Here is a 20,891-nt window from a genome sequence, read left to right as displayed (position 1 = left end):
ATTGTCTCATCTCTTTATTCCTCTGGACTCCAAATCGTAATGAGAAACTCTTCTCCCTGTAGCCTATGTACACTTGGCTTCTCCTCTAAGACTCACATGGGCAGGTGCTCTCATTCAGTAGCATGGCTTTCCAAATGCTCTGGGGAAAGTTGTGAATTTGACTTATGTTTGGCATTTCAGATGTGGTATGATTGTGTAGCCACGTGTCCCTTAATTGACAGACTTTTTATCTCCTTAACCAAATTAGCATAAGCCCAGCTTGCTTACTCTTGTCTCTAAATGGTTGAGTAGTACTCACAGACAGGGATCTCACAGGTCCTTCTTAGCTCTTCCCAGGAGAGATCAATCTGTTGAAAGGACAATTAGGCTGCGTGGGGCCTATGACACTGGCTCAATATTTTCATAAAAGGCCTGCAGACTTATTCAGTATCATTTCCCTGAAACAAAACTCTGGTCAGACTGTATACGTCTGAATAACCCTTCTGACTAGGCACACAATAAAAGGAACAGAGATTGGTATCATATGAGAAAATGATTAATTTTTTTCCTCTGTGGTTGTTTACAAGGGAGTCTACATGCTGATAGTGAACTTTTGGCTTGAAGACCTAGAGATTGGATAACTGCAGACTGGATTCTCCATTATTGCCAGAGCATGGGCTCTGGCCTTCTGATTCATACAATGTGTGAGAAATAGGGATTTCCAAAATGTAGCCTGAAATTATGTCCCCTAAATCTTTCTCCAGGTTCCTTCTGACTGAATATCTATTAGGATGAGCACCTACAACCCTCCCACACTGGAACAGCTGGCACTGGAGGTGATGGTGAGGAATGATGCCATAAACTTCTCTGATGTGGAATACCTGCCCACTATGCTCTTCCCACCACTCTTCCTAGAGGCATTCAATAGGAGACGCACAGAGTTATTGAAGGCAACGGTGGCAGCCTGGCCCTTTTCCTACCTCCCTGTGGGACCATTACTGAAAACTGCTGATGTGGAGATGACGCATGTGGTGCTGGATGGCATAGATCTACTGATGACCCCAAATGTTCCTCCCAGGTAAGCAAGAGCCAAAACAGCTACAGGGGAATTGGGTTAGTGGTAAGACACATGAGGGCAGAAAGACTGATCAAACAGGACAGAATAATGATGTCATTGACATGGGTATTTGTGGAAATATTATTCAAGGTGAAAGCTGATCTAAATGAAACTCATAGTGGATAGCTCAGAGTACTAGTAGCCCTAGTAGGATGAGATTTGCCCTGGCTTTTCTACAGACACTAAATAGAAAAGAGACATAAGTCAAGAGCAACTGAATGGAGGGAGGTGGGTCATTATCTCCAGATGTGTCAGATGCCATAATGGGACAAGCTAATAACTAGCAGGTGATCATCCTGGAATGGCTTGTCTTGGATTATTATATAATCTGCAACAAGTGAGCCCTTATACAGCAAGGCTATAAGGGACTTATTTGCAGAAAGAATTCCTGCTATTAATATGCTTTTTATATTATTAGAACTAAACATATGTAAGCAATAGCACACCCCTTTGGGGCAGATATCTGCAGATCCACGAAGATGTACTGTCTTGTGTTAATGCTATATAGACAAATAGATTACTTCTTAAGCCTTCTTGATGGTCCTATAAAAATTTCTAAATTATATCAATGATTATTATTAAGCTCTTTTATAGTGGGACTGGTATTAGGGCCCTTTCTGATAGTCAAACTGCAATGAGAACTCTGCCAGTCTCCCATGTGTCATCACTTAATTGCTTTTAAATGCTAACCAGAATTTCTCCTACTCAGAGCACATTCCAAGATGCTGTAAAACAATTAACTAAAGGTTACTAATAGGGAACTCACAATTTATTATAGGTACTAGGACAGAAGATATAATTTTGCCTGGGTTTATGTATACAAAACTTCACTAACTTCTTAGTTATAGTTTTAAACCTTCAGTGAAACTGTGGAGCTAGACAGGTGATGGATGTTAAGCCAGATAATTACTCCAAATGGATATGTATGTAAACATTCTATGTGGTAAACTTCTATTTCAATTTCTGATTTGGTTTTTGGTGTGAACTTGTGATGAACTTTGTAATATGTGATCATGTGCTCTGAAAGATGTAGAAGTTCTGAATACAAAGACAAAAAGTAGTAGTAGTAGTAGTAGCTCTAAGTGTCTTTTTCTTCCTGAGACCTCAGACTAGCAGGCATAAGTTAGAGACCAGCAGTTCCCTCTGAGACAGAACAAAGGCCACATTGCCTTATCCTCTGCTGTTAGGCTACAGGTGTCAGTCACCTAGGCCTGCAGTTTTCTACCCTCAGAAGAAGTTTCCTACTCTGTGCCTTTGCCACTACCCTCTCTGGGCTGGAAGGCTCCCCGCACATATGCATATAGTGCAGTGTCTTTGCCTGCCTGGTATGAAGTGCAGTGTTGGAGCTGCTGTGAGATACAAGCTTACTTCATATTGGTTCCTTTTTTTTTTTTAAATTATGAAACTTGGCCTATTTTCATCACAGAAGGAGGAAGCTACAAGTGTTGGACTTGAGAGATGTGCATCAGGATTTCTGGGATGCATGGGCTAGAAGAGATGATGGAGCGCGCTCACCAGATATTTTGAGAAAGAAGCAAGGCCCAGAGAGTTTTGTTGATCGTTATCCATTGCCTGAAGGAGTACAGAAGGTCACTATCCTGGGCCTCTACCTCTCTTTGATAAAAGACCGAAAATGGTTACGCCAGGGGGCACAGGAGGACGATGACCTTTTTTATACACACTGCAAATACCAACGAAACAGATCTCCCTACAGTCTACGCTGTCTCCAGCGTAGGAGCACATTCAGAGAGACCCATTGCATAACCGGTTTATATTGGTGTATAGGGGATAGGAGGGAGCGCATCTTCACAGAAGAATGAGGAGGGGGGATGGGATAGGAGGTTCCTGGGTGGTGGGGAGAATGTGTTAAGGGGATAAAATCTGAAATGTAATTAGAATATTCAATAAATAAATAATTAAATAAATAGAAGAAAGACCAAAAATACTTCCTCTTGTGGGCCTAGAAGAGCAGTGACTCTTTTGCAGCTAATCTGTCAGAAGATGAAGGTTTTCTCATTTCCCTGGAGATTATCAGGGAGGTCTTGAACATTTTCCACCCAATCTATATTGAGGAATTGGAAATATGCACACATGAGGTACTGCCATTCCTAAGTTTATTTCCACATTTCCTTGGCCAGATGAGAAATATTATCACATTCAAACTACATCAAATTGACTGCCAATATAACCTGGAGATTATCAGGGAGGTGATAAACATTTTCCACAAAAGCTATATTGACAAACTATAATTATGCACCTATGAGATCCTGTCTTTCCCACATTTCTTTCCACATTACATTGGCAAGATGAGAAATTGTGAAATACCATCTAAATGAAATTAATTTCCAATATAATGTTGTGGATACAGTGACAAATGTAAAGAAGTGTTCTGCAGAATTCTTTTCTCAGTTCTCCAAACTCAACCATCTCCAGAGTCTCTATTTGAATGGTTCCTACATTCCCAATGACAACATGAAAATTTTGTTCAGGTAAGGAAAGATGGTGAGCTGTTTCTGTTCTGGCAGAAAAACTTTCCTTTTACTAGGAACATGAGTGTTGTGGATAGCCCTAGCCTCTTGTTGTCATGGTAATTCCACTCCTGGGAGGGGCTGTGAAGTAGGAGTGAATCTTGTGAACCTTCTGTCCAACCAAATTTGTTAAAGGCTAGAGCCAGTGATTGGGCAGTAGAACAGGAGTGGGAGGAGCCAGAGGCAGGGGAAGAGTGATAAGAGTCAGAAGAGCCATTGGGGTTGTGGGCAGTTGGTGGAAGGAGAGAAGTTGGAGAAGATCATGACCTAGGAAACTGCAAGTTGTAAGAGCTCTCTTAGCTGGGGAATAGAGTAGTTCAATGTTAAATCTGCCCAATCTAGGCTTGCAGCATACATTTGTATTTAATTGAATTGTGTCTTCCTTAACTGGGCTTCAATGGGCTAGAGATTTACCGCAACACATGAGTGAGTACCTGTGGTGTGCCAGTCACACAGGTTGTTACAATGACAGACTCATTACAGTGTCAAAGTGTAGACTGTTTGATTCTTAACTGAACTCACTTGGTCCAATTCCTACTCCTTTAGCTGAGTCTGAGCTGGGTTAGAGGATATTGAGATAGCAGTCTTGCAAGAAGGTCCATTGTGTGGGTCAGATGCAGTAAGTGTGCTTTGCACATTTCTCTTTGGGATCCAGGCAAAGCTAATGGAAGGAAACCGGACAGAGCAGAGAGCCCTGAGCTAGAGAGGCTCCACACTTGCCCCCCCCCCCAAAAAGATAGACATGTACAGGAACTAGTTTGTTCCTCTATTGGAGTCAATCAGCCTCTAATTCTCCCTAAATGGAAGGATGGTTTGAACACAAGTTGGGACTAAGTAGGTGAGAAATCTGTGACACTGGGGTGGGGGTCATCAGAGTCAAGGGTAGAACACTGAAATCAAGGATGAAAACTGGAGATAGCCGGAACAAGGATAAACTCTGTGGGACACAGGTCAAGATGATGCCAGAACCTTCCTGTACTAGTCCTTTCTAGGTATGCTCTTCTGGCATGATGAGGCAAGCTCTAGTTCTTTGACAGAGTGAGTATGGAGAGTTGCAGACCTGTGGTCTAAGCCAATCCCCCATGATTGTAGTATGCCTCAATAGACAATACTATGTGCAGACACCAATATGCTGTGTCCCCAGGGTGGACATTCAACAGAAGCATAGATTGACTCTACATATGTGGCTTCTCTGTCAATCTTACTAGTGTCCTCCAGCAAAGTGAGTTAGAACCAATTTCTTGCTTTCACTCTAGATGCCTGAAGATCCCCTTGGAGTCCTTGTCTATGTCTTTCTGCCAACTCTTGACATCAGACCTGAAACACATGTCAAAGTGTCAGAGCCTCTATCAACTTAAACAATTACACTTCAATGCTGTAGTGTTTTCTGAGTCATGTTTCAAGAGTCTCCAAATTCTCCTAGAGAATGTATCTGAATCTGCAGAGTCTTCAGTTTGAGCACTGCAGGATGAAGGACTCTCAGCTCAAAGTCCTCTTGCCAGCCCTGAGCCAGTGCTCACAGCTCAACAGTATTATTTTCGATGGTAATTACTTCTCCACTCCTGTACTCGAGGACCTTCTGCAATGCATGGCCAATCTAAGCAACTTGACTATAGAGGTGTACCCTGCCCCAAAAGAGTGTTATGGTACCGAGGGTTATGTTGTGGTGGAGAGTTTTCCACAGCTGTGTCCGGAGCTGGTACAAATGCCCATGGCCAAAAGGCAGCCCAAGACAATCATGTTTGCTACAGCTGCCTGCCCTTGATGTTGGGGATGCTGTGTCTATGACATGAAGAACAGCCTTTGTCATTGTTGGCAGTAAATAAGAGATTGATTCTGGATGCTGAGAAATGAAATCTGAGGAAGTACATTCACCAGAGTCCCTGAATTCATGGCTTTAGATGTAACAAAATTAAAATGGTGTTCAGTGGATTGAGACCTGGGGAGACTGTATATGAAGGACAATAGGATAGTAGGAACAGGTATCTTGTGGAATCAGACTGTTTTGCATGCTTAAATATGCCTCCATCAGGACAGAATCCACACTGGCTTCCCCATTTTCTAAATAAAAGGCCAATCTATGAACTGACAGGTCTCTTTTGTGCTACCCATGTCATTGACCTCAGTTTTACATTTGTGCTGTTCTATGACCTCCTGATGTATGATCAAGGAAATTATCGTTGGAGCCTTTTTGATGGAAAAATGGATTAAAGTCAATTATGACATTATCTTCTACCCTTTACTTCACACTGTTGTCTCCTTTTTTATTTGTACAGTACTGTCAAACTAATTGTGAAAGGCTCTTAAAACCACTCTCTGTACCACAACATCCTTGGAATGTGATGTGATTGTGAGCACAGAAGCTTTCCTACACAAGACTGCAAGTGAACACATTTTAGAAACAGGGTGTGGGGTTGTTTTTAGGACTTATGTTCCATCAATGCTCACAGAGATGGGCTAATATAGGATTCATATGACCATGGGGCATCATGGTCCATCAAAATATTACAGTTTTATCAGTGAAAGTGTCATCCCACAACACCCCTTATTCAGTACAAGTAGACTGCACACTGTTGCCAATCTCCTAGGTGCTGAACCCTCTACTGATCTGGTCATTCGCAGAAATGTAGAACAGGATAAGCAGGCATGTCATGCCTCAAGCATATCTGGAATTCCTAATCTCCATGCCATGCCAATGTTATTTAAGACAATGTAGTTAGTTCAGCTAGAAATCTTTTATAACAAGGACACATGCTCCACTATGTACATAGCAGCATTATTTATAATAGCCAGAAGCTGGAAAACCCAGATGTCCCTCAACAGAGTAATGGATACAAAAAAAATGTGGTACATTTACACAATGGAGTATTTACTCAGCTATTAAAAATAATGAATTCTTGAAATTCATAGGTAAATGGATGGAATTAGAAAATGTCATCCTGAGTGAGTTAACCCAATCACAAAAGAACTCACATGGTATTTACTCACTGATAAGCGGATATTAGACCAAAAGCATAAAATAGCCAAGATTCATCTAACAGACCACATGAAGCTCATGAAGAATGAAGATCATGTGTGGATGCCTCGGTCTTACTTGGAAGAAGTGATAGAATGCTCAAGGGAGCAAATATGGAGACAAAGTGTGGGACAGAAACTCAAGGAGGGGCAGTCTGGAGACCATTCTACCTTGGTATCTGTCCCATGAGCAGTCCCCAAAGATAGAGGCTGATATGGATGTCAGGAAGTGCATGCTGACAGGAGTCTGATGTAGCTGTCTCCTGAGAAGTTTGCCAGAGTCTGACATATCCAGAGGTGGATGCTCGCAGCTAACCATTGATCTGATCAAGGGTTCCCAATGGAGAAGTTGGAGGACTAAAGGAGCTGAAAGACTTGGTGGCCCCAAGAGGAGAGCAACAGTGTCAACTGACCAGAGCTCCCCAGGGTCTAAACCACCAGACTGGGAGCACAAAGAGAGGGACCCATGACTCCTACTGTATATTTAGGGAAGGATGGCAGCAATGGGCAAGGAAATTCTTGGTCTCATAAAGGCTGATCCCCAAGCAGGGAGAAATTCGAAGGTGGGAAGGTGAGAGTGTCGGGTAGGTGGGGTCACACCCTCGTGGAGGCAGGAGGAGGGGGAATTGGATAGGGGGTTCATGGGTGGTGGATGGAATGGGGGAATGGGATAAAATCTTAAATGTAAATATAATATCCAATAAAAAATTAATTAATTTAAATAAATGAATAAGAAAAGAAAAGAAGATCTTTGTTACATAAAAGACATGCTCTGTCTATGAGGTAACCCTTAGAATGGTTTTAAATTTGGCAGATGCAGTACTCCAAGACAAGATCTGAATACTGTGGAGGATGCAATTTCTGTCTTCCTCCTCAACTGAAGCTGCTCCCACAACAATAAATTCTAACTAGTTTGAGATGGGACCTAATGACACAGAAACTAGATAAAAATTGAATCACAAGTCTTTTCCTATGAGAGCTTCTAGGCCCAACCTCTTTCCTGGTTCCTTCTGTTGATCAGTATTTTCTTTCTTACTTTCTCCATAGTTCTGTTTTTTCTCTTGTGTTTTAAGGCAAGTGAGAGGAAGTAAGTGTAGAGTTGATTCAGAGTGACAGTGCTTAGTCCCAATGCCAGGAGTGCTGCCTCAAAGTGAGCAGAAGCACTTTACTCTTCTAAACTAGAGTCTCAAGAATAAATTTGCTTTGTAGCTACACGTGTGGGCCATCTCATAAGCCACCTCAGTTTTATCACTGTACAATAGGCCATATTAATTTTGTGCTTTGATCTTAGAGAATAGGTTTTCTCAGGAATTATTCCAGAGTGCTCAATAACATAATAATCAAGGTGAGTCTTGGTGAAGAAAGATTAAATTTCTTCTGAAGATCATTGGAAATTAGAGGTTTGTGGACACCCACTAGTAGGTAGAATAGGGTTTTATTGTAGTAGGTCTTGATTGGTCAGTATGTTGTCAATATATTTTTGGATGCACAACTCATAATTCTCCCAGTAAAATATTTGTTTTTGTACAGTATTCTAAAGTCAATATCTTCACAACTGAAGGATGTGAACACATTTGTATATTTGCAAGAAAGGGATTAGTTTTACTGGAAAAAGATAGAAAAAATTACAAGACTGTCAAGACTAAAGGTAGGGATCATGACTCCAAGCCCAGTCTCTTCCACTGGCTTGAGAACTTGACCCAAATTCTTCTGGTGTCCAATACTCAATGTAAGGAGAAAGGGGCATCTCTTTTCAAGTGCAGAGCATCTGTATGTGGACTATAAGACTGCCATAGGAACAGGACTCCATGAGAGATGCACAGTGAATTTTGTTTGTTCATCTTGGCTCTTGGGAGTATGTGTTTAATATAAAAACAAGACTTTGCCAGCCCTAACACAGAATTTATTTTTTGGCTGTCTTTACTTGAAGCTATAGCTAAATTATTGATTCTCTTTCTGTAAAATTTTAATTTAAATAAACTTCTTGCTTTTCAATTTAAGGCCTTTAAAAGACGTATGCAAAATTCCATATTTATCAAAAGTCTAAGCCAATGCTGTCACAGTGGACATGCTCAGTGGTTAATCCCCAATTACACATTACACACTGGAGCAATTTCATTTTCTATCTCTCCTATACTTAGAGATTAACAAGCTTCAAGTAATACTCTACCTAATAGGCAAATATTAAATGTGATAGGTCAATTTAAACATGCAATAATTTGTTACTGAAAAGCAGTAGAAACAAAAAAATTCTCATATCTTTAAGTAGTACACCAACTAGCATTTTTCAACCCTCTGCCATCTCATGACAAAGTGGTTGTCAGCTGATGGGGGGAACTTGAAACATCAACACAAATCCTGAAAACAAATCTAACTAGGTTCAGGGATCTCTATTATCATTAGGTCTCCTCATCCATAAAACTGTAATTGGAAAAGAGAGGGCATGGCAGGATTTACATAAGTTAATGGTAAAATCAGCAAGTCAGTGTCAGGTTAGTATAAGATGCTGATGATGCTTGGCAACCCAAAAGCACACTCTAAGCACTGATGCACTCACACTGATGATTCTGATATTCTAGGAATTCTTCTTGCCATTGAACTTCTGAGTATGAAGTGGTTTTGACTTTCTAATTTGTTAGGCTGTCATTGAATCACCTCAACATATCAAACACTGAAATGAATAATGCATCACCACGCTTGTTGTCTTCTGAACTGACCAGCAGTCAGAAGACAGCAGACACGGGATCTTCTTCCCAACATGGTTTATTCAGGAACCTTGAAGTGCCACAAAAGCCCCCGAGCTCTAGCTCCCAGCCCTTAAATCTCTGTGTCCTCTCCAATCAGAACCTGCCACAAAGTCATTCTCCATTGGTGCTGAGCGCATATATCACATGGCCCGATCTTACTTAAAGATGAACAAGCAAAATGCATGCACAGTAAAGCCTAACCTATGTGCCACCCAGGCATCCTGAAATGATGAACCAACACACACACCAGGGGCATCTGGCACCCAGCCAGGCACCATCTTGAGTTCCGCTCCCCACACACACTAGTTCTCAAATCCAAGAACAAGTCTCAATTGTTTGCCTATCATTGTGTTTCCTCCTATTAGGTATTCTTTGATAACATCAGTTGTTTTGCTTTTAAGAATGGCAGTGTAGCCAGGCGGTGGTGGCGCACGCCTTTAATCCCAGCACTCAGGAGGCAGAGGCAGGCGAATTTCTGAGTTCTAGGCTAGCCTGGTCTACAGAGTGAGTTCCAGGACAGCCAGGACTACACAGAGAAACCCTGTCTCAAAAAAACAAAAAACAAAACAAAACAAAACAAAACAAAACAAAAAAGAATGGCAGTGTAAGCTTTAGATTAAGATTTAATCAGAACCATTAAAAAGATTTGAGTTAAATCTGAATTCTGCTTCCATCAACCACTAAATCTGGAACTTTGGGCAAATGACCTAATCACCTCCTTCTTAACAGGGGAGAAATAATATAGTGGGAGCGTTCAGCATGTAACTTGTGCAATTATTGCTGTAATCAAGTTAATGTAACCCACCTGCTAAGTACTGTCCTTATTTTATATGGCATCCAATACAGATTGGGAGGGATGATGACTAGAATGGTAAGGAGTGACAGGGGTCAATCTGTCTGGAAGCCATCACTTTAGTGCACTGAAGAGTTAAAGCTGGCCAACTTTCAGAGTTCATGCTGCAATCAAAGTGCTGGTGATAAAACTGTCATTCTAGTTTTGCTTTCATCTGATGTCATAAAATCTGAATTTGTTTCAAAAAGATTATTTAACCTATTCCTCTTCAAAAACATAATTTTTAAAACTAGGGTTCAATTTCCCACTTAAATTCAACATTTAATGGAGTTATACCTCAAATAACAGTCAGGAGGCACAAACAACAAACATGTCACTTACTTCCAAAACACACAAGGATACTTATTCAGTTTTGCTTTGTATATGCGCATGTGAATTTGCACAACACAAGACAATTCAAGGTAAGACAAATACACCCTTGAAAGTACTATGTCTCAGAAATTTTAGTTTGGAGTCTTTTTTTTTTTTCAGCTGTCAATGTAATGTTGAAATTTATTTTTTCCACAGTGTTCAGATGTTTAGAGAGATTCTACTTCATGGATTTATTTTAAACTAGAATCAGGCGACCCTTCCTATAAGCTTATCTTGAAAATATATTCAAAAATAGTCCATCTACATCACTAGATTCATGAAGGCTTTCTCATATATTTTGTCTGTATTATGGAAAGAAGACAGACACACTTAATTTGGAAACAATAGATTTCAAACTAGACTCTGACATTTGTCTCCCACATCTACAACAATAAAAGAACATATGATACAAGGCATGTTCTACTGGAACAGAACTTGGAGGCTACTTGGAGGAGATTACACACTTAAGTCACACTTTTTATTCTCCATTATCTTATGACTGTGCATAGAAAAAGATTGAAATTGGGACATGTGAAATACAAAGTTTTTACCAGAGGTCTCAAAATTCAGACTTATTTCTACAAAGTGTGAGCAACTCTACTAGAGAATTCTGATGTCATTAACAGACCATGTGCTAGGAATGGGCACAATACTCATGCCTCATCAGTCAAAAGCATATCATTTTCTCTTTTGATGGCTTAAGTGATTTCTAGATTATACACAGACTTTTTCCTGGGATGTTTTTTCAGGAAATTTTTTTCTAATTCAAAAGGCTCATCCAACTCCAAGATTGAAAGTTATGGTGAAATCATGTTAGGTTGCTGATCTGATAAAAGGAAATATGCCTGGGCTTCTATCTCCCAAGAGCTGTTAGAGACAGACTGTCTCAGTGAGGATTATTTCCTGGAGACATGCTTGCTGACAGAATGATACTAAATCCATAATTAATTTGTTTCCTTTTTAAAATTGGGTATTATATTTACATTTCATAATTTTCCCCTTACCCCACTTCCCCCCACCACCCAGAAACCTCCTATCTCACCCCCTCCTCATGCTTCTATGAGGCTGTGCCCACACTTCCCCCACCATTTCCACCTCCCCACCCTCATATTCCCCTCCACACTCTGTGTTTGTCCTTCATGGGACCAAGAAACTCCTCTCCCACCTATGCCCAACAAGGCCATCTTCCCCTACATATACAGCTGGAGCCATGGGTCCTTCCCTATGTGCTTCCAGGCTGGAGGTTTAGACCCTGGGGAGGTCTTTTTGGTTGGTGTTGTTGCTCTCCTCATGGAGTCACAAACCCTTTCTGCTCCTTCAGTCTTCTCTCTAACTTCTCCATTGGGAAACTCTTGATCAGATCAGTGGTTAGCTGTGAGCATCGTCCTCTGAGAAAGATATAGGTAACTACAAGGATTAAATGGCTGCTAAAATAGGGAGAATCACTCATCTCCAAGGACCAGCCCACTTTTAGGTTATCCAATCCTACGTGGCTTTTCATAAACCTGTGTATATGAGCAACGTTAAGAACTCATCAGCATACATTGATAAATGCGTGTGTAACAGTAATTATAGAAGAGATGATGAAGTTGTGAGGGAAGTGGTGAGATATAAAAGAGTAATTACAGGAGTGAGCAGACGAGGTATCAATGATATAAAAGCAATGCACATGAAACTTTCAAAAATGTTTTGTTTTGAAAAGAAACTGAACTGGCCAACAAGTAACTCAGCAGGCAAAGGCAATCCTACACACAGCATGGTGATGTGAGTTTGATCCCCAGGGCACATACTTGGAAGAAGAGATCACATTCACAAATATTATTTCATTTTGTTGTTGTTTGTTTGTGTTTTGAGACAGAGTCTTACTTACTAAGTAGCTCTAGCTGTCCTGGAAGTCACTATGTAGACCAGGCTGGACTCCAACTCATAGAGATTTCCCTGCCTCTGACTCCCAAGTGTTGGGATTAAAGGCATTTCCCAAATTCCAGGTATTATTTGAATTTTAATTACTGGTGGGTGGTTCATTTGCCATGGTCTACATATGGAGGTCAGAGGAAACCTCTCAGGTGCTTGTTATACTACTGGGTTTCAGAAATCAAACTGGGGTCTTCAGGCTTGGTGCAAGTGCCTTCAACTATTGAGTCATACTGGGGTCACTGACTATGAGAGTTCTAAAAGACCTTTTGATGAACTGAGGTTTCTACTGTTTTCTTCATGAAATAGCTTTCACTGTAATTTGTTTGGAATTTCATAGTGTTGGACAGGTTCTTATTGTGTGCATTGGGCTGGGCTGAAACTTGCAGAGATCCTCTTGTCTCTACTTTTTGAATACAAAAATAAAAGATATGTAGCACATGCTGGGATTGTATGCCTGGATTTGGTGTTACTAAAGTGTGTTTTGTTTTGTTTTGTCTTGTTTTGTTGTTTTGTCTTGTTTTGTTTTGTCTTGTCTTTCCCCTGAGACAGGATCTCACTATAAATCCCTGGCTGTCCTTGAACTCTCTCTGGAGAGCAGGCTAACCATGAACCCAAAGAAATTTGTTCTCACTGTGTAGATCAATCTGGCCTGAAACTCATAGAGATCCATCTTCCTTTGCTTCCTGAATGATTTGATTAAAGTTGTGTACCTCTCTCTACACAGATCCTCCTGCCTTTGCTTCTGGAATTCAAAGGTGTGTATCACATGCTATTATTACACAGATGTGTTATTGAAGCCTTATTGGTTTTCTTAATTTTATCTCATAATGATTTGCTGTTTGTTTTTCTACTTTATGACAAACTTTTCATTGTGCTCACGATGTTTCTAAACTCTTTGATGGAGAATCATCCCAAACAAACTTCTTGGTAACTACAACTACAGGATCTTGCCACTTCAGTCCTTTTATATCTGCAGCATACTCATGTGGAGTTTTTATTTGTTTCTTTGTTTGTTTGTTTGTTTTGTGCTTGTTTTTTCTTTTGTTATTGTTGTTTTGAAACAAAATCTCTCTATGTGACCAACCTTCAGTTGAGGTTTTAGAAAAAGGTCCTTGAATAAGGAAGGCTGGCATTGAACTCTCCATCCTTCTGGTTATCTCCAGTTTTCTAGATTTATTCTTGAATTTTGTGAGGGTATTTGTAATTTAATCCCTTTACAGTCTCTTAAATTATATTTCAAAGATTATGGTTTGGCAGTTGTATGAACTAAAATTTTAACTTAAAAACTGCTGGGAAGGCTTCAAGGACACAATTCACAAGCTTCAGCAGATCCAGGAACCAAGACTGTAGGAATGTGGTGGCTTCAGCCTTGCCTACTTGACTAGAAAACATTGTCTAAGAGCGATTATATATTGTATGTATGTATGTATGTATGTATGTATGTTTGTATATGGCAAGGTAGCATTTAACAGCCACACCTGGAAACTAGAATTAAGGTCCTGAGCACAAAAGATCACATTCCAGACTAGACTTGGCTGCACAAAGAGACCTCATCTCTGCATGAAATTAAACAAAATAATTTAGATGAACTGTGGTTATGGCTGAATGGTCGAACACTTGTGTAGTGAGAACAAGTCCCCCCACCCCAACAAGAACATCTTCAAGGAAGACATTTAAAATCCTATTTTACCTGATTTACTCTAACAGGGACTAGTTGGAAATATTCTATATAGATTAGACTGACTTGGAATCCTTCCAACTCTTCCTCCAAAAAGCTGCAATTATGTACTCCCTCTGGCATGTGTGGTATCTATGTAGAGTTCTAACAGCATAGTACACTAGGCAAGAATGGTGAAAAAAAAAAAAGAACCCAACACAACACTCCTAATAACAGTCAGGAGCATGGTAAGTAGGCACAATCCTGGACTACAAAATGAGTTCTATTCAGGATTGGAAGAATATCCAACTTCACTGAAGCCTCCTTTTCAGGCAATACCTCAAAATACCATATTTTGAAGTATGAACAAAAACTTAGAAGTATTGATAGATACATTGTCTCAGATCTTTCTTTCTCTGGACCCCAACTGGACTTGGGAAACTCTCCTCCCTTTAGCCTCTGTACACTTGGCTTCTCCTCTAAAACTCATGTGTGCAGGTGCTCTGTCAGTAGCCATCATAGGACAAACTAATAACCAGCAGATGATCTTCCTGAAATGAGTCTGCTTTGGATTAATAAATAATCCATGAAATATTTGCTCCCATAATCAGGGCCCAGGAGAAAGTCATTTGAAGAAAGATTCCTGCTATTGTTTTGCTTTCCTGTTATTACTAAATATATAACAATCACTAGGTATTAGCTGACCCTTTTTATCAGATTTCTGCAGAACAACTAAGATGCACTGACTTGCAGTGGTGCTATATAGACAAATAGATGACTTCCATTTTATTTCAGTCTTAATTTTAATAATGATCCTATAAGTATTCCTAAAATTATTTCAGTATTTATTAAGCTTCTTTATAGTGGGACTGCTATTAGGTACTTCTTGATAGTTAATCTTGCAGTGGGAACTCTGTCACAATCTGTCACCAGTTAATTGCTTCAACTACTAAGAGCATATTCCAAAATGTTGTAAATCCATTAACCGAAGGTCATAAAATAAAAACAATGATTTATTATAGGTGCTGGGGCAGAAGATAAAACGTTGATGGGTGTATTTATTCAAAACTTCACTAATAACCTAGTTATGAATTTTAACTCTCTCCATGAACCTGTGTAGTTTTGACAGGTGGTGAATGTTTAGTCAGATAATTTCATATAATGGATATGCATATAAACATTCATTGTTTTAAACTTATTATTTGATTTGTGATTGAAATTTATGTGTAAGCTTGTGATAAACTTTTTTTAGCATGTGATCATGTATTCTGAAAGATATGTAAGTGCTGAGCACAAAGAGAAGAGATAGAATAGAGCTGAGGAGAACTTTTTAGTCAGATCTGAACAGACCTTTTTTGAACAGAACTGAGGATAATTTTTTAGTCATGACACTAGAGAACTTTTTAGATATAAGTGAACTCAAGAAGAACTTAGAAGTAAAGTCATAGCATTGGGAGAAAAAACATTAAGAGTAAGATTATTATTGTGACATCAGAGCAGGAGGAGAGAGCAAGATTAGAAGGAGAATGCAGAGGATAACTTAGAAACTACGAAGTAACATAAACTAAGAAAGCAATATGCAGAATACAGAGGGAAGGAGAAAATAAGAAGGAGGTGTAGAGAGAACAGAAGGAGTAGGGAGGCTTCTCCTTATTGTGGAACAGAATAAGTCTTTCTTAATAACAAGGCAGGCTTAGACTTATTAAAAGAAACAAAGCTTTCTTCTTACAAACTTAGGTTTAACTCATTTAGCAATAAAAGGGTTGAAGCTTTTTTTTTCTGTATGCAATAAATGTTGAAGCTCATTTTTAATCCAGAATGAGTGAGTTCTTTCCACAGTGTGTGAGAAATAGGAATTCTTAAAAATTAGCCTGAAATTATATCTCCTAAATTTTTCACTAGGTTCCTTCTGATTGAATATCTATCAGGATGAACACCTACAACCCTCCCAGACTCCTGAAGCTGGCACTGGAAGCACTGCTGAAGAATGATGCCATAGACTTCTCTGATCTGGAAAACCTCCCCACTATGCTCTTCCCACCACTCTTCATAGAGGCCTTCACTGGCAGATACACAGAGATACTGAAGGCAACAGTGGCAGCCTGGCCCTTTCCCTGCCTCCCTGTTGGGGCACTGATGAATATCCCTTATGTGGAGATCTTGCAAGCTGTGCTGGTTGGTATAGATAATTTGCTGACACAGAATATTCGTCCTGGCAAGCCAGGCCCAAGGAAGCTAGGTGAATCATAGGGTTAGTGGTAAGAAAGACACACAGGAGGGCAAAAAGAGTAGGGTCCATGAGGGCAGAGGCTAATGATGTCATTGACATGGGGATTTGTGGAAATACTGATCTAAATGACAGTCATAATGGACAGGTCAGAGTACAAGTAGCCCTAAAAGGATGAGCCTTTCCCTGGCTTTCCTAAAGACACTAGATATGGAAAAGACAGAGGTCAAGAGCAACTGAATGAAGGGAAGCAGGGCATGATTCCAGATACAGCTCATGCAGAGTCCTTGTCTGGCAGGTGTGAGGTGCTATGTTGGAGCTGACATTAGACAAGTGGGATCCAAGCTGATTATATGTAAAATTCACCCTTTTCCCTCACAGAAGGTGGAAGCATCAAGTGTTGGACTTGAGAGATGTGCACCAAGATTTCTGGGATTTATGGGCTGGAACAGAGGATGGTGTCCACTCATCAGAGACTGTGAGCAAGAAACAAGTAGCAGACCACATTCCTAGAAAAGCACTGAGGCAGTATTTGGAGGTGGTCACTGATCTGAGCCTCTGGTCCTTTCTGAACGAACACCAAACATGCTTGCTGCAGTGGGCCCATCAAAGAAAAGGCTCTTTGAGAAAAGGCTCTTTGAGGCTATTCTATCTAAAGATGAAGATTTGTCACCTCCCTGTATGGATTATCAGGGAGTTCTTACAGATTTTTCAAGCCAAGCTATATCAGTGAATTGGAAGTATGCACAAACCATTTTGTGTTCTTCCTGGATCACTTTGCACTTTACTTTGGAAAGATGTGGAATCTGTGCAAATTGAAACTAACTTGCATCAAATCAAACAGTGACATAATTTCACATACATTGGCAGACAAAAAGAAGAAGGGTAGTACCAAGTTCCTTTCAGTTCTCCAAACTCAACCACCTCTGGCATCTCTACATGAATGATATCTACTTTTCCAATGACAACATGAAAGATTTATTCAGGTAAAGAATGATGCTGACCTATTTCTGCTATGGCAGCAAACCTTTCTTTTTACTTGAAGCATTAGTGGGCACCTTAAGTGTGCCAGCCACACAGGATGTTACAATGATGTAATATCAAAGAAGACTGTTTCCTTCTTACCTGAGTTCACTTGCATTGATGACCATTTTTTCTAGCATAGTCTGAACTGAGGTAGAAAGTATGTGGAAAGCTGCTGTGTAAGCATGTCCATTGTGATTCAGATGCACTGAGTGTGCTTTGGATATTCCTCTTTGGTATCCTTGTGAAGCCATTGGAAGAAACAGAATAGAGCAGAGGGCCCTGAGCTGGGGATGCTACACACCAGCAGAAGATCCTGGGGCATTGCTGTACACAGATCCCTGTATAGAGGAACCATTTTGTTCCTCTCCAAGTCTCTGTCCACCTCTAATATCCCTGGAAGGAAGGATGATTTGAGCACAGGTTGAAACTCAGTAGATGAGAAATGGATGATGCTGGGGTGGAGGTCATAAGTTTCAAGGTGGATCACAGAAATCAGAGATAAAGATTAATAAAACAAGGATGAACTTTACAAGACAGAGACCAAGATGTTGTCAGAATATTTCTATGTTGGTGGGTGCCCTTCTCCCAGCCTTGAGCAGGCCTGAAAGACCTTGATTACCACAACAGACCAAGTGATAGGATCTAGGTGGAGTTACTCGCCTTGGCTGCACAAAATATAGAAGAAGAACTGCTCCTTGGCTTGCCTTGAGATATCTCTGGCTGTGACCAAGAATGGATTATTTCACAGGTCTCTGACTTAAACCAGAAAGGGTTTTGGTGGGGCCTTTTCTTTTAAATTAAGAGCTGAACATTAAAGCTTCAAGCCTTTGTCTGAGAACTTTGTCTTGGCTTCATCTTTTCTCACCCCCAGTCCCTTTTCTTTATTCCCAGCCCCCCTTTCAGGTGAACCCAGTTGATCTGTGGCTGGAGGTGGCTACATTGGTCCTTGTAGGTATGTTGTCCTGGCATCATGGGTAAGTTCTATTTTCTCTGACAGAGTGAGGATGGGGGAATTGCAGATATGTAATCTGGGACCATCCCATCTGATAGTAACATGCCTCAGTAGACAATGCTATGAACAGACACCAGCATGCTATAACCGAGTGTGGACATTCAGTATAAGCATAGATTGATTTTGTATATGTCATCTCCTTGGTGTTAGAGTCAATATTACTAGTGTCCTCTAGCACCATGAACCAGACTTAATTTCTTGTTCTTTCTCTAGATGCCTGAGGGCCTCTTTGTCTATTACTCTTTGCTGTTTCTCAGAGTCAGATTTGAAATATTTGTCACAGTGTAACTGGCTTCATCAACTGAAACACCTGCATATCAAAGGTGTAGTGTTTTCCATGTCAAGTTTCATATATCTCCAAATTTTCCTAGAGAAAGTAGCAGACTCTCTGAAGACCCTAGAGTTGGAACACTGAAGGATGAAGGACTATCATCTCAGTGTACTCCTTCCTGCCTTGAGCCAGTGCTCCCAACTCACCAGGATCAATCTCAATGACAGTGAATTCTCCAGTCCTATACTGAAGGACCTTCTACAATGCACAGCCAATCTCAGCAAGTTGACTGTAGAGCTGTACCCTGCCCCTGAAAGATATAGAAAACTTATGAAAAATATAGAAAGTTTTTATGACCCTTAGACCTGAGCAAAAGACTGCAGGTTCACTAGTTCCAAGAATGCAGAACTAGATATAAGATTTTAGGCCTTCACTGTCTGGGGATACATTCTATATTTCTGGAGGGGTACATTATCCCTGAGTCAGAAGACACTTGCTGGAATAACATTCAACAGAGAAAGGGAGGGGCTAATTAACATTCCTCAGACCTCAGGGAAGAGAACTTACCTGTGGGTGGGGAAAGCCCAAAGCAGGGGGACACATTCCTGACCACAAAAAAAGATACCAGTCATCTGGATGGTTCCAGGAACTAGCTGACTTTCCACTGTTTTTATGTTATGTTTCTTTGGTTACCCCGTCACACTCCTCCCCAGTTTGTGGGTTCCCGTATATAAGACTGCCCCTGACCAGGCTGTCTTGTCAATTCCTCTGCCCCTGCATGGGTTATGAATTGACCATCAGTCGACTGATCCTGAAATGTAACTCTTGTTGTTGCATAAAGAATGGTGTCTTGTGAGTTATTGGGTGTCCACGAATTCCTGAGGCTTGAGGGAGGTCCTCTCTTCATGGGGGGAGGCCTTACACACCCCCACTAGAGTGCTATGGCCAATTTGATGGTGTCCTCATGGAGATCATGTCCTCATGGAATATCCTGAGATTCTTGATATTCTCATGGCCAAAAGGCAGCCCAAGGCAATTGCTTTTGCTACAGTCCCCTGCCCTCAGTGTTGGAGGCACTGGGTCTATGACAGGAAGATTAGACTTTGTCAGTGTTGGCAGTACATAGGAGATGGTTACTTCTGGGTTCAGACAAATTGAAGTCATGGGTAGGGGCATTCATCATGGGGTCTCAGAACACATGGCTTTAGATACTGTCCGATGTATTGGAATCAAAACGGCATTCAGAGTATTCAGAAGAGTGGAGATGACATGGACAACAAAGGAACAATGGAGGTATCTGAAAGATATTTCTGCATTTCTACGAGGGCCAATCAGGACAGGATCACCAGTGGCTTCCCTATGTTATAAATATATGGTCATTTTGTGAACCCAAATGCTCATCTCTGGTGTGCTACTAAGTCACTGACCATAATTTTTTATTTACCATCAAGGTGTTTGGTGACCTCATGAAGTGTAATCAAGGAAATTATAGTCTAAGACCTGTTGGCATCAAAATGATCTGAAGTCATTAATCACATTCACTTCCCTTCTTGATTTCCTACTCTTTGGCTGTTAGGAGTGCTGTGTGCACAGTTATCAAACTGTTAGGAGTACAGATCTTTTGTTTTATGAATACCATTTTAGAGAATGGCAGATGATTTCAGTTCATGATACTCAGATAAAAGGTGCTGTGATCATTTTGAATATGGCTGAAGCAGAAGTTCTTGCCTAGAGAACAGATTGAACTGAGATCCATTAACTATTCTGTTGTGAGCTCTGTGAGAGTGGGCAAACCAGCCATTTTACACACTTCATCACTGTATCAGGTAACAATAAAATTTTAATTACTCTCTATTTGTATTCTTCTTCATTCAAAAACATAGACCTCCCTTTTCTCACATGTTGTGATACATGTTAAATCTATATAATCTACTAATTGTGAAGGACTCTTGAACATCATCCTCTGAACAGAACCATTCCAGGGACAGGATGTGACTGTGAGCACAGGGCATTCCTACACAAGACCCTGATCATGAGGACATTCTAGAAAATGAAATGGGAATTGTTAGAACTTACAGCTCCATCAATGCTTACAGAGATGATTATCACAGACTAAGGACCTACTATGACCATAGAGAATCTTCTATTGGGGGGAGAACATTTCTTTAATATTCAAGTTACTGTTCATCAA

At 40.4% G+C, this 20,891-nt stretch overlaps 2 pseudogenes; both read left to right on the top strand.

The window, feature by feature from the left end:
• Positions 1 to 770: 770 nt before the first annotated feature.
• Positions 771 to 5,446, top strand: LOC117708261 (PRAME family member 5-like; annotated as a pseudogene).
• Positions 5,447 to 16,093: 10,647 nt separating this feature from the next.
• Positions 16,094 to 19,858, top strand: LOC117708688 (PRAME family member 8-like; annotated as a pseudogene).
• Positions 19,859 to 20,891: the final 1,033 nt, after the last annotated feature.

The sequence above is a fragment of the Arvicanthis niloticus genome, chromosome 5 (assembly GCF_011762505.2).
Source record: "Arvicanthis niloticus isolate mArvNil1 chromosome 5, mArvNil1.pat.X, whole genome shotgun sequence".
In the NCBI taxonomy this organism is placed as follows: domain Eukaryota; kingdom Metazoa; phylum Chordata; class Mammalia; order Rodentia; family Muridae; genus Arvicanthis; species Arvicanthis niloticus.
This window is presented reverse-complemented; position numbering and strand designations above follow the sequence as displayed.